This window comes from Schistocerca cancellata, chromosome 1 (assembly GCF_023864275.1).
Source record: "Schistocerca cancellata isolate TAMUIC-IGC-003103 chromosome 1, iqSchCanc2.1, whole genome shotgun sequence".
Taxonomy (NCBI): domain Eukaryota; kingdom Metazoa; phylum Arthropoda; class Insecta; order Orthoptera; family Acrididae; genus Schistocerca; species Schistocerca cancellata.
In genome coordinates, this window is record NC_064626.1 from 534,084,179 (window position 1) to 534,095,258 (window position 11,080).

At 37.7% G+C, this 11,080-nt stretch overlaps 2 non-coding genes across 2 annotated transcripts; one reads left to right on the top strand and one right to left on the bottom strand.

Annotated features, from left to right (window-relative positions):
• Positions 1-5,184: 5,184 nt before the first annotated feature.
• Positions 5,185-5,256, top strand: Trnad-guc (transfer RNA aspartic acid (anticodon GUC)). Its single transcript has one exon. It is a non-coding gene; the product is annotated as a tRNA-Asp (tRNA).
• Positions 5,257-5,982: 726 nt separating this feature from the next.
• On the bottom strand, positions 5,983-6,056 carry Trnai-aau (transfer RNA isoleucine (anticodon AAU)). The gene has a single exon. It is a non-coding gene; the product is annotated as a tRNA-Ile (tRNA).
• Positions 6,057-11,080: the final 5,024 nt, after the last annotated feature.

Here is an 11,080-nt window from a genome sequence, read left to right on the forward strand (position 1 = left end):
TCAGTTCATTTCTAATCATTTCAATGTTCTCTTCCTTCAGACCTCTATATGTAGTATAGCTGATGTAACACGAATGATTACATCTTGAGTTGTTGCATAAACATAGTAAAGAGGAACATAACTGTCCTTTTTTTTTTTTTTTTTTTTTTTTTTTTTTTTTTTTTTTTTTAAAGCATCTGTTTTGTCACTGACCAATAAATTATTTGTGTAACAACACCTGAAGACATCTGCAATGTTTTGGAAATTAGTTACATTCTTGTTATCATGGTTTTGAGTGTTATTTTCCATTTTAGGGGATTCTTTATTTGCTTCCTTCTTTATTACTTTCCATGCTGCTTTTGTTTTATTTTCTGACTGTTATGAACTTATCATTGGCCATTTTTTGTGTAGCATATCACTGTTTATAGATTTGAATGTATTTCTGAATGTAGCTATTTAGAAGTGGGTGTATTATTGTTTTTCCTCTTTCTGCATAGTTCTCTTTTCCACACACTTAAGATTCTGATACCTGTTGTTATCCAGCTATTTGCTTTTGTAGTTCTCTCATTACTTGCATTTTGAGACGGAATGAAATTTCAAAGTAATCATTGAAATTGCTAGACTTCCTTGAACTTTTGTTTGTGTGATCTATTTGCAAAACTTCTTCACATCTTTCTTCTGTTAATAGGGAATTGAATGTTTCTATATTACGTGTATTGAAACTTCTTGCTGTTACAGTTCTTTTGTTGTTCTGGATGGGCAGCAAGTAGCTTTGGAGGGTAACAGCTTGGAGCTTCATGATAACTGAAGTTTGTACTTATACATTTTGCACTACAGTTTGTATTCAACTTAGACTTAATTTGAATGCAAAAATTCTTTAGTGGGACTCGGTATTACAAAGATATTTGTCATTATTTACCTAGGCAATGCCATTGTATACAAACAATTGTAAGTTTTCAGTTTCCTGTATGTATTCTGATATGTATTCTGTATGTATTCTGATATGTCTACTCGATAAATCAAGTCTTCTATCCTTCCACTGTAACACAGGTTTCTTCTTACTGGTAAAAAGGTAGGACTATTCCCAGGTCATGAAAGAGAAGGTTTTTGTAAATCAAATAATGCGATGTACATCCTCTTACTTAATTGTGGTCTTATTTCCAACAACATACAAAAGGCTGTACTTATTGCTCTAAATCCCAGTGAGTTTGCTTCGTTCTACCTCTTACACCTTTTTGCTGTATCCATTATTATCCTAAACATGTGGGATAACAAGGATAGTGTATGCTACTGTAATGTGTCCAGTCAACTGCCTCTGCTGTTTATGTATTGTTAGTGTTCTGGTTTCCATTAAACTGGAGGTAAATCTGCAATTTTATAGTACTCACAAATAATGAATTCAACTGTTTCTTCTGTTATGTTATTTCTTTCCCCTATGTTTGTCTTCAGTTGTACTATTAGTACTTAGTACATTTTCAGCCTTAAGTCGTTTCATTGATATTCTTCAGCAAATTTGAATACCCCATTGTTTTTCTCATTGATATGTTTGCTGTGGACGTGGTGATGTGCAGTTTTCATTAAGCAGCCACTCTAGTGTTAACGATCAATAATGTTTGTATGTTCAGTTTATATCCATTAAGCTTGATTGGTGTTGAAGAGCTCTAGCTTTCCCATAGAATCCTTAAAACAAGGTATTGTTCCACTTAGATTAAAATATGCCTGTGTGAAGCCACTTTTCAAGAAAGGTGAAAAATCTGGTGTAACAAACTACCACCCAATATCCCTGCTAACAAGTTTTTCAAAGGTTTTTTGAGAAACTGGTATACAGGAGGCTTCACAGAACATTATATCACAAATGGCACTAACTTATTACATTTAGATTCTAACTACAACATTGCAAGTTACTACTCTAGAGACAACAAGGAAAGAGGTGGTGTAGCTTTTGTGTTAAAAATATTGTCATATTTACATCTATAGATAGAAGTAAATACTGTTTAGAACAATTATTTGGAGCGTGTGCAATAGAAGTTACAGTAGATAGCTCCCAATTATTAATAGTGGCATTTTACAGGGTACCTGGAACTAACTTTAGGGCCTCTCTGGTGCAAATAGAATTATTGTTATGTATTCTGTTTTCTAAAAATAAGGAAATAATCATTCTTGGGGATTTTAATGTAGACTTTTTAACTGAAAACAACGAGAAAGTAGAGCTCCAACATCTGATGATTTCATATTATCTTACTCTAGTAGTTGACTTTCCCACCAGAATCACACCTGGGAGTCAGTCTTTGATAGACAATATTTTTATAGATTTAAGTAGGCACCATTGCTGCACTGTCAGCCCTGTCTTGAATGGTCTGTCTGACCATGATGGACAGCTCCTCACTCTGTATGACAGTACACCCCTCAAGAAATTGATTCCCACTTGGAAATCTATTAGGATAATGACTAGTGATTCTCTTGAAGTCTTTAAACACATACTGCAACAGATGGACTGGTGCCCAGTAAACAGGGTGGATGATGATAATGCCAAATTTAATATATTCATAAATGAGTTCTCAGCCTTATTCGAATAGGTATTCCCAAAAAAGCTTGTTAGAAGCAAAAGTGGTACATCACAGAACACACTCTGGATCACAAAGGGAATTAAACAATCATGTAAAACAAAGAGGGAACTTTACATTGCTACTAGAATGTCTAAGGGCACTACGCAAACTAGCTATTACAAAAGGTAACGTAAGATACTTAAAACGCTAATACAGAAATCAAAAGCATTGTATTATGATCAAGAAATTGATAACTCTCATAACGAAATTAAGACTCTGGAACATTGTTAGAAGGGAGACAGGGAAAGTCATAAGAACTTCTTAAGAACTCGGAATTAAACATGAAGGTAATCTAGTACACGATCCTAACAACATAGCCAATATTTTCAACAACCACTTCTTGTCAGTTTCAGAACAAATAGGATGCAAGGGCTCTGTTAATGAAGTTTTGACTCATATGCAAAAGACTATACCCAAACATACAGGTAAAATTCACATTAGACCTGTCACAGCATCTGAAATTAAAAGAATAATCATCTTCCTCAAGAATTCTCACTCCACTGGGATAGATAATCTTTTTCAATGAATCCTTACAACAAACTGTGCCTGACAGACGCAAATATGCAGATGTGCAACCACTTTTCAAGGAATGTGACAAAACCGAAGTCACAAATTACAGGCCAGTTCCCCTTCTAACGGCCTCTTCTAAGATACTGGAAAAGCTTACGTATAAGAGAATTTTGGAACATCTAAATAAATACAACACTCTCATCAAAAGTCAATTTGGATTCCGGAAGGGACGGTCAACTGAATAAGCAATTTATGCTTTCACAAAGAGAGTTCTGGAATCAATTAATGACAAAATGGTAACAACTGGATTATTTTGTGACTTATCAAAAGTGTTTGACACTGGGAACCACCAAATCCTATTGCAGAAAGCAGACCTATTAGGAATAAGTGGCTTGGCAAATAAGTGGTTAGAATCATATCTCAAAGATAGGAAGCAGAAAGTAGTTTATTTCAATAAATTTGTATTGTTGACAAGGTCCTCCAATGCAGGGCTTACAGAAGGAAAAGTATTATTTTCAGTACGTCTTTACACCTCTGTCTGCTTATTATATAAAGTGAAGAGAACATATTACAGGAAGAAAGAGGAAATAAAAGAAATTCAGTAATGAAAAAATACCCTTCACCAAATTTGGTCGTTACATACTGTAGTATTAGTTGCAGATTCAGAGCCGAACATCGAATGAGTGTTGTAGGTCTGATCGCCGGCCGGTGTGGCCGAGCGGTTCTAGGCGCTGCAATCGGGAACCGCACGACTGCTACGGTCGCAGGTTCGAATCCTGCCTCGGGCATGGATGTGTGTGATGTCCTGAGGTTAGTTAGGTTTAAGTAATTGTAAGTTCTAGGGGACTGATGACCTCAGATGTTAAGTCCCATAGTCCTCAGAGCCATTTGAACTATTTTTTTAGGTCTGATCTTATTAAGTAAATATTGAAAACTGGAACTAAAATTAATCTGGTAAAGCAGTTCAAATTACAGTAGGCTTTCAGAAGATAGTAGATATTTGAAATAAGTGAGAAGGTTAACATTAACAAAATGAGTATACACGTCCAAAGAAATTATTTCTGCAAGTTAGCACATCTGTTTAGAAAGATTGAAATTCCTTGCAAAATCTGCTGGGTCACTTCTGTATGGAAGTGAAAGTTGCTCACTGGGAAATGATTTTAGCAGCACTGTGGATATGACAGGAAAAGACCAGAAATACTTCTGTTGAAAGAGTAAGAAATCTATGGTAATTAAATGTGAGAAGTCGAATGAGAGAGAGAGAGAGAGAGAGAGAGAGAGAGAGAGAGAGAGAGAGAGAGAGAGAGAGGGAGGGGGGGATTCAGAACTGCCTCATAAATGTACAGGGATTTATTTTAAAAATATTCCTCTCAGTTATTAATGTATACAATACCTCGAAATTACTAGTGGAATTATAAATAGTGATTTCAGTTGATATACACTCAGAGCTGTGTTTGGCTGATACACAGGAGGCTTCACCATTCAGGTATCGCTCAGTGGTATCAATTCCAGCAGCACTGCTAAATATTGTATAATATTCCAGGATTAACTACTCTTTATGTCAAACACAAACAATTCAGTGAACTGTATCCAGTGAAAAAATAGTAGTAACGAACAACTACGTTTAAACGTGACATTCTGTTGTGTTTTACTTTGTATATGTTCTTCCCCTGCGAATATAAAATATTACTCTTATGTTTGCTGCATGTCGTTTTTATTCTTTATTATCTTTCAAGCATTCATGTGGCATGCTTTAAAATAGAGCTTCAATATATGTTTTTGGCAAACATTTAAGTCTCGTTTAATCTAGGAGCCAAATCACACACAGAAAGAATAAACGCTTATCATTTCATGTCATTACATCTTCGGTTGTTTCATTCCCATTACTCCAGCTATTTGTTTTCAGTGCTAGCAATTCATTTGGAATTATCTGGTCTTATCAGATAAGCAGAAAAGTCAGACTGTTTGGTTACAACGTCTTGAGTCGTGAAATATGTTTGTAAGTTATTTGCTTGCGTGCTCTGCATGTTTATTTCATAAATCGACATAGAACTATATCAGTGGCCTCTGCGTTATGCGCGTTGTGTGTTCCTCGGTAGTATAGTGGTCAGTATCCCCGCCTGTCACGCGGGAGACCGGGGTTCGATTCCCCGCCGGGGAGAAACACTATTTTTTTCTATTTTGTCTAGGTAGGAAGTTTTCATCCTGTATAATTTTCTTGCAAAAGTGGACTCAAAATTCTTCATAGAAAGTATGAAAGGCTCGCTCTTGAAACTCATGAAGGAGGCACAAGTCATATATATGTATGTCCACGTGAATCGGGCTAATAACATGAAGCACGAATTTTGATATAGAAAAACCGCTCAACGATTTCCAGATCTTAGTTACTGTTTCGTCAGCCCTACGAGGTAGTCCGTGAGGCGCCGTATTACCGTTGACAAGAAAAACAACTACGGTTTTATCACAGCTGGAATATCGGTTATAAAATACTGAATTTCAAGAAAAACCCAAATAAAATACAATTTTATATATTTCCAGTTGCAAAAATTCTGCAGAAGGTTCTTTGCAAAAAAGCTTTGGATAGGCTCATACCTATGGAAGACTGAATATAAAAACTTCGAAAATAAACTCTACCGGTGGCAGCATCCAATTTCACTTGTTTCCTGCACTGCGTTACAGTTATTAAGCGACCCTAGCTAGTGTATGGACATAAGTATCACCATCTGGCGTGTGAATCATGTGTGTCCAGTTGTTCAGGTGTAAGTTTTTCAGGTACGTAGAAACTATTACCACCCTACATTCCTCAATGTAGTAGTTTACAAAACTCATCCAAAACTGCAAAGAACTACGAAGGCTATTGGGTCCAAAATTTTTAACAGAAAAATGTTGGCCCGTGGGGGGATCGAACCCACGACCTTCGCGTTATTAGCACGACGCTCTAACCAACTGAGCTAACGGGCCACACGATCATATAAATGAACTATTTTTGCTCTAGTCAACATCAGAGCAGTTTAATCTATAGAAACTCAGGATACGTAATTGATGGTCACAGATGTCACTGTCTACAGTAATGAACCAACAGGGCTTGTAGTAAAAGGAGGCAGTTAAAAAAATCGTTTAAAGGCTGAATTAAGCTGACTGTATGTGTACATATTTGAAAAGTTTAAAAATTTGTAAGCATTGGTAAATGAACTAAAGAAATGCTATGACTATCAATTAGCCAAAGCCAGTACATTTTAATGATTAGTCGGATTGTCGTCGGTGTGTAATCAAATGATCAAAGTTCGTTACAACTCAGCTAGGAGATCGGTGCAGGAGACGTAGACTACATATTGGATTCGAACCCTGTCCGACACAAAGTTTTAACATAAGAGAAAGTTGTACAGTAAAGGATGCGACAGTTATGTTACGTATATCTCCTGGGTGTTACGTCAGAACAGTTTCGTGTTTATGCTTTTCACACATTCAATGCCGTAGCGCTATCGGTTTTGCCACAACTTTTTATCAGTTAACGTAGTGTAAAGAGCAGGTAGTGATACTAATGCAGTGTAATTTTTCTTGGTATTTGCGAGTGAATCAGTGCAGTGCTTTCAAGAAACCTTGCTGTCGGTCACTGACAAGAATATTTATAGCACTAACGCACAAAGCCAGTTTAACATAAAAGCGACGCAAGTGGCCGCTTGGAGGCAGGCGCCCAGAAGCAAAATAAGACATGTAAATTCTAGCGAAAACCGACGCAGTGCCAGTGCGTAGTTGCGACCTGCCACTGGCCTTGGTGTCAAAAAATATGTCTTAGTTATTATAAATGTATTTGAAATATAAACTTCTAGATTAAATCCCCATCTGATTAGGCTCACGTTTCTCTCAAGGCCTACCTTCAGCACATTACAGGTTCCACGCTATTGTACATTCGTAATTCGTACAATTTAACGCAGTTGTTCCATATCTCGTCTTCACGTTTGGAAGCGGTGCTGCACTTGTCTCTTCGGTTAGTTACGAATTACTTCAAACACCCCTTGATCATTTCGTAAATGTTGACCACGCTGTGCATTTCGCTGGTCCATTTCTTCGATAGTGTCAATAGGGGTGCAATTCACTTTCGATCTGACCACCAAACAGAATAATCCGTGGAAGTGAGGTCAGGTGGTGTTAGTGGCCAAGGTACAGGCTGTGGGCGACCTATACATCTAGGATCACACTGGCGCGGCAACAAATTGTGCGTGTGTGCATGTACCTCATTCCCCATTACGCAACTTTAGAGTGGGTTACAGATGAAATTTGAGCAGAATTAAAAAAAATGGCTCCAAGCACTTTGGGACTTAACATCTGAGGTCATCAGTCCCATAAACTTAGAACTACTTAAACTTAAATAACCTAAGGGCATCACACATCCATGCACAAGTCTGGGTTCGAACCTGCGACCGTAGCAGCCGCGTGGTTCCGGACTGAAGCGCCTAGAACTGCTCAACCAGAGCCCAATTACTTGGGAACTTAATAGAAAAGTTTACGTTTCAAATCTGTACTTAGCACAAAATTTAATCCTACAATCAGTGGTAGCTCATATACCACGCGTTTTGCAGTTATCATACAAAGGTCTCAGTAGTGTACACATGTGTAATAGAACGTTTTGCTCCAGGTATCGAATACTTCGGCCTGTATCAGTTTTCTCTACTAGTTATGATACGCCCTCCATACAAATTTGCCAGTTGGTGCGCCAAAGGAGAAAGACCAGATAAAATGACTGAAGTCACACGATGGACTCTTGTAGAAAGAGGCCCTTCACAAACAACTTCTACTATCTTAATTGTGAAGAGGTGCAGAAGATTTACTCCAGCAAACAGCAAAAGGAAATTATCTGTGAAGAAATTCACAGGGATTGGCACATTTATTGTTTCAGAAGATTAGTTGGTCTTTCTTTAAATTTATTCCCTTTTTGACAACTTTTCATTTCCAAAACTATAATCTTGCAGGTATATCAGGGTATTCAGACTGAAAAGATCTTTCCGAATTTCAAGCCCAACACAAAACCTCCCATACTACGCAAGTGCATACTAATCATGCACCAAATGTTGCTTGTGTGGAAAAATGTTCTTTTACCGGCCCTAGTACTGCAGTATAGCTCCTTACTGTACAAGGCTAATGCGTTAGGTTCTCAAGCACTGCAGCAGCGCATTGTTTGCTGTGTTGCCAATTACTGGTGTCATCATGGGCATTGTCTCTTAGTAATGGTAGTCAGTCTTCCTCGGTTACGACTCCAACTGAATGTCATATTTTTATGACAAATAGTTGGTTGTTACCAAGGAACAAAGAACATCGAAGCTACTCCTGAGACATAGCACACTCAGAAAACAAGGGTGTGAATTTTACAGCCATTATTACTGCAGTAGTTCATCAAATAATTCACTCAGTAATTCATGGGTATCGCAGAATTTTCTAATTCGAAGAACAGTTGTTATATTTCAAACACTTTGATATTATACTGTTGTTGTTGCCTTCAGTCCAGATATTGGTTTGATGCAGCTCTCGATGCATTTTAAATAAGGTAAAGTACATACGAAAAAGATTAAATTTTAAATAAGGTACATGTTAGATAATGATAATGTTTATCGCATATTCAGAAGAGAATGAAAGCTAGAAAGGTGCCACTATGAAGGCTTCAGATAAAGATCAGAAGTGATTTTGAAGATAGAATATGTATTCAAATTTAATAGGATATATATCTATATAGCTATATCATGTTAAAGATAGTGTAGTAATGAGCACAGTAATCGATTAGCAATGATAGTAGAGTATGTGCCAGATTAAATAATACCAACGATTAAAGATGTAAACCGAGGACAAGAGATATCCAACCGATATTTCAAAATTAAACAAGGTCTTCGAGCATATTGAATTTTGAAAATAAAAGGGGGGATGTGTAATGCATATGTGCATTCCCTTCACGTGTTTAAGCCAAGTATTATGCATATTTATGCGATCGGGAATGCTCAGTAGCAGCCAGGCTACATGTACATTTAACAATTAAGCGTCGGCCAGGAGCATTAGAGATGAAACGAGCGAAGTGTCCCTATTGGCTGCGGGAGAAAGGTGAGGTCTTCTTGTCCGTCGGAAAGACAGGGTGAGTTAGTCGCGAGAAGCCACTCAAAACGTACAGTCGAGTAACGACGGCGGCTCTAAAAGAACGGTCGCGAGTGCATATTTCAGCTGTTAAACAAGATATAAAGTGAAGTTATTAGTTATCAGCACGCCACGTGTCGTGGGCAGTGTCTATCATTATGTAAAGTCAGAAAACTGTGTTAGTGTTGTAAAGGGTCGAGATAACGGCGTAGCCCAGAGCCGCCATATTGCAAATTCTGATTCTGTGACGTGTTTAACAATGCAATTTCTGTATTAAAACACGTATAGTACAAACGTTGTTGACAATTAACAACTGGCAACCCTAAACACTCCACTTCAGCAGGATCACCACCTACATCGAACCTGGCGACTGAGCGCTACTACTTTGCTACCAGGGACCTACCGAAGTAGCAAGACACCAGGTTAGTGATACCACCCAGAGAACTATTTCCTTCTCGCTAGAATTTCATTGAGGGCGTTGTATGTAGTGCGGTAATTTTCGCACCTGTCAACACCAACTTTCTTTGGGATTGGCATTATTATATTCTTCTTGAAGCCTGAGGGTATTTTGCCTGTCTCCTAAATCTTGCTCACCAGATGGAAGAGTTTTGTCATGGCTGGCTGTCCTAAGACTAGCAGTAGTTCTAATGGAATGTTGTCTACTCCCAGGGCCTTTTTTCAATTTAGGTCTTTCAGTGCTCTGTCAAATTCTTCATGCAATATCATATCTCCCACGTCATCATCTACATAATAGTGACCTCAAGGACATTGCCCTTGTATAGACCCTATATATATATATATATATATATATATATATATATATATATATATATATATATTCCTTCCACCTTTCTGCTTTCCCTTCTTTGCTTAGAACTAGGTTTCCATCTGAGCTCTTGATATTCATACAAGTGGCTCTCTTTTCTCCAAAGGTCACTTTAATTTTCCTGTAGGCAGTATCTATCTTACCCCTAGTGAGATAAGCCTCTACATCCTTACATTTGTTCTCTAGCCACCCCTGCTTAGCCATTTTGCACTTCCTGTCGATCTCATTTTTGAGACATTTGTATCCATTTTGGCCTGCTTCTTTTACTGCATTTTTATATTTTCTCCTTTCATTAGTAACTTCAGTATCTCTTCTGTTACTCAACGATTTCTACTAGCCCTCATCTTTTTACCTGCTGCCGTCACTACTTCATCTCTCAAAGCTACTCATTTTTCTTTTACTGTATTTCTTTCCACCATTCATAACAATCGTTCCCTAATACTCTCTCTGGAACTCTCCACAACCTCTGGTTCTTTCATTTTATCCAGGTCCCATCTCCTTCAATTCCCACCTTTTTGAAGTTTCTTCAGTTTTAATCTACAGTTCATCACCAATAGATGGTGGTCTCAATCTACATCTGCACCTGGAAGTGTCTTACAATTTAAAATCTGGTTCCTAAATCTCTGTCTTACCGTCATATAATCTATCTGAAACCATCCAGTATCTCCAGGCTTCTTCCATGTGTACAACCTTCTTTCTTGATTCTTAAACAAAGTGTTAGCTATGATTAAGTCATGCGCTGTGCAAAATTCTACCAAGCCGCTTTCTCTTTCATTCCTTACCCCCATTCCATATTCACGTACTACGTTTCCTTCTCTTCCTTCTCCTACTATCGAATTCCAGTCCCTCATGACTATTAAATTTTCGTCTCCGTTCACTATCTGAATAATTTCTTTTATCGCATCATACATTTCTTCAATCTCTTCATTTGCGGAGCTAGTTGTCATATAAACTTGTACTGCTGTGTTAGGTGTGGGCTTCGTGTCTATCGTGGCTGCAATAATGCATTCACTAGGCTGTTCGCAATAGCTGACCGGCCCTC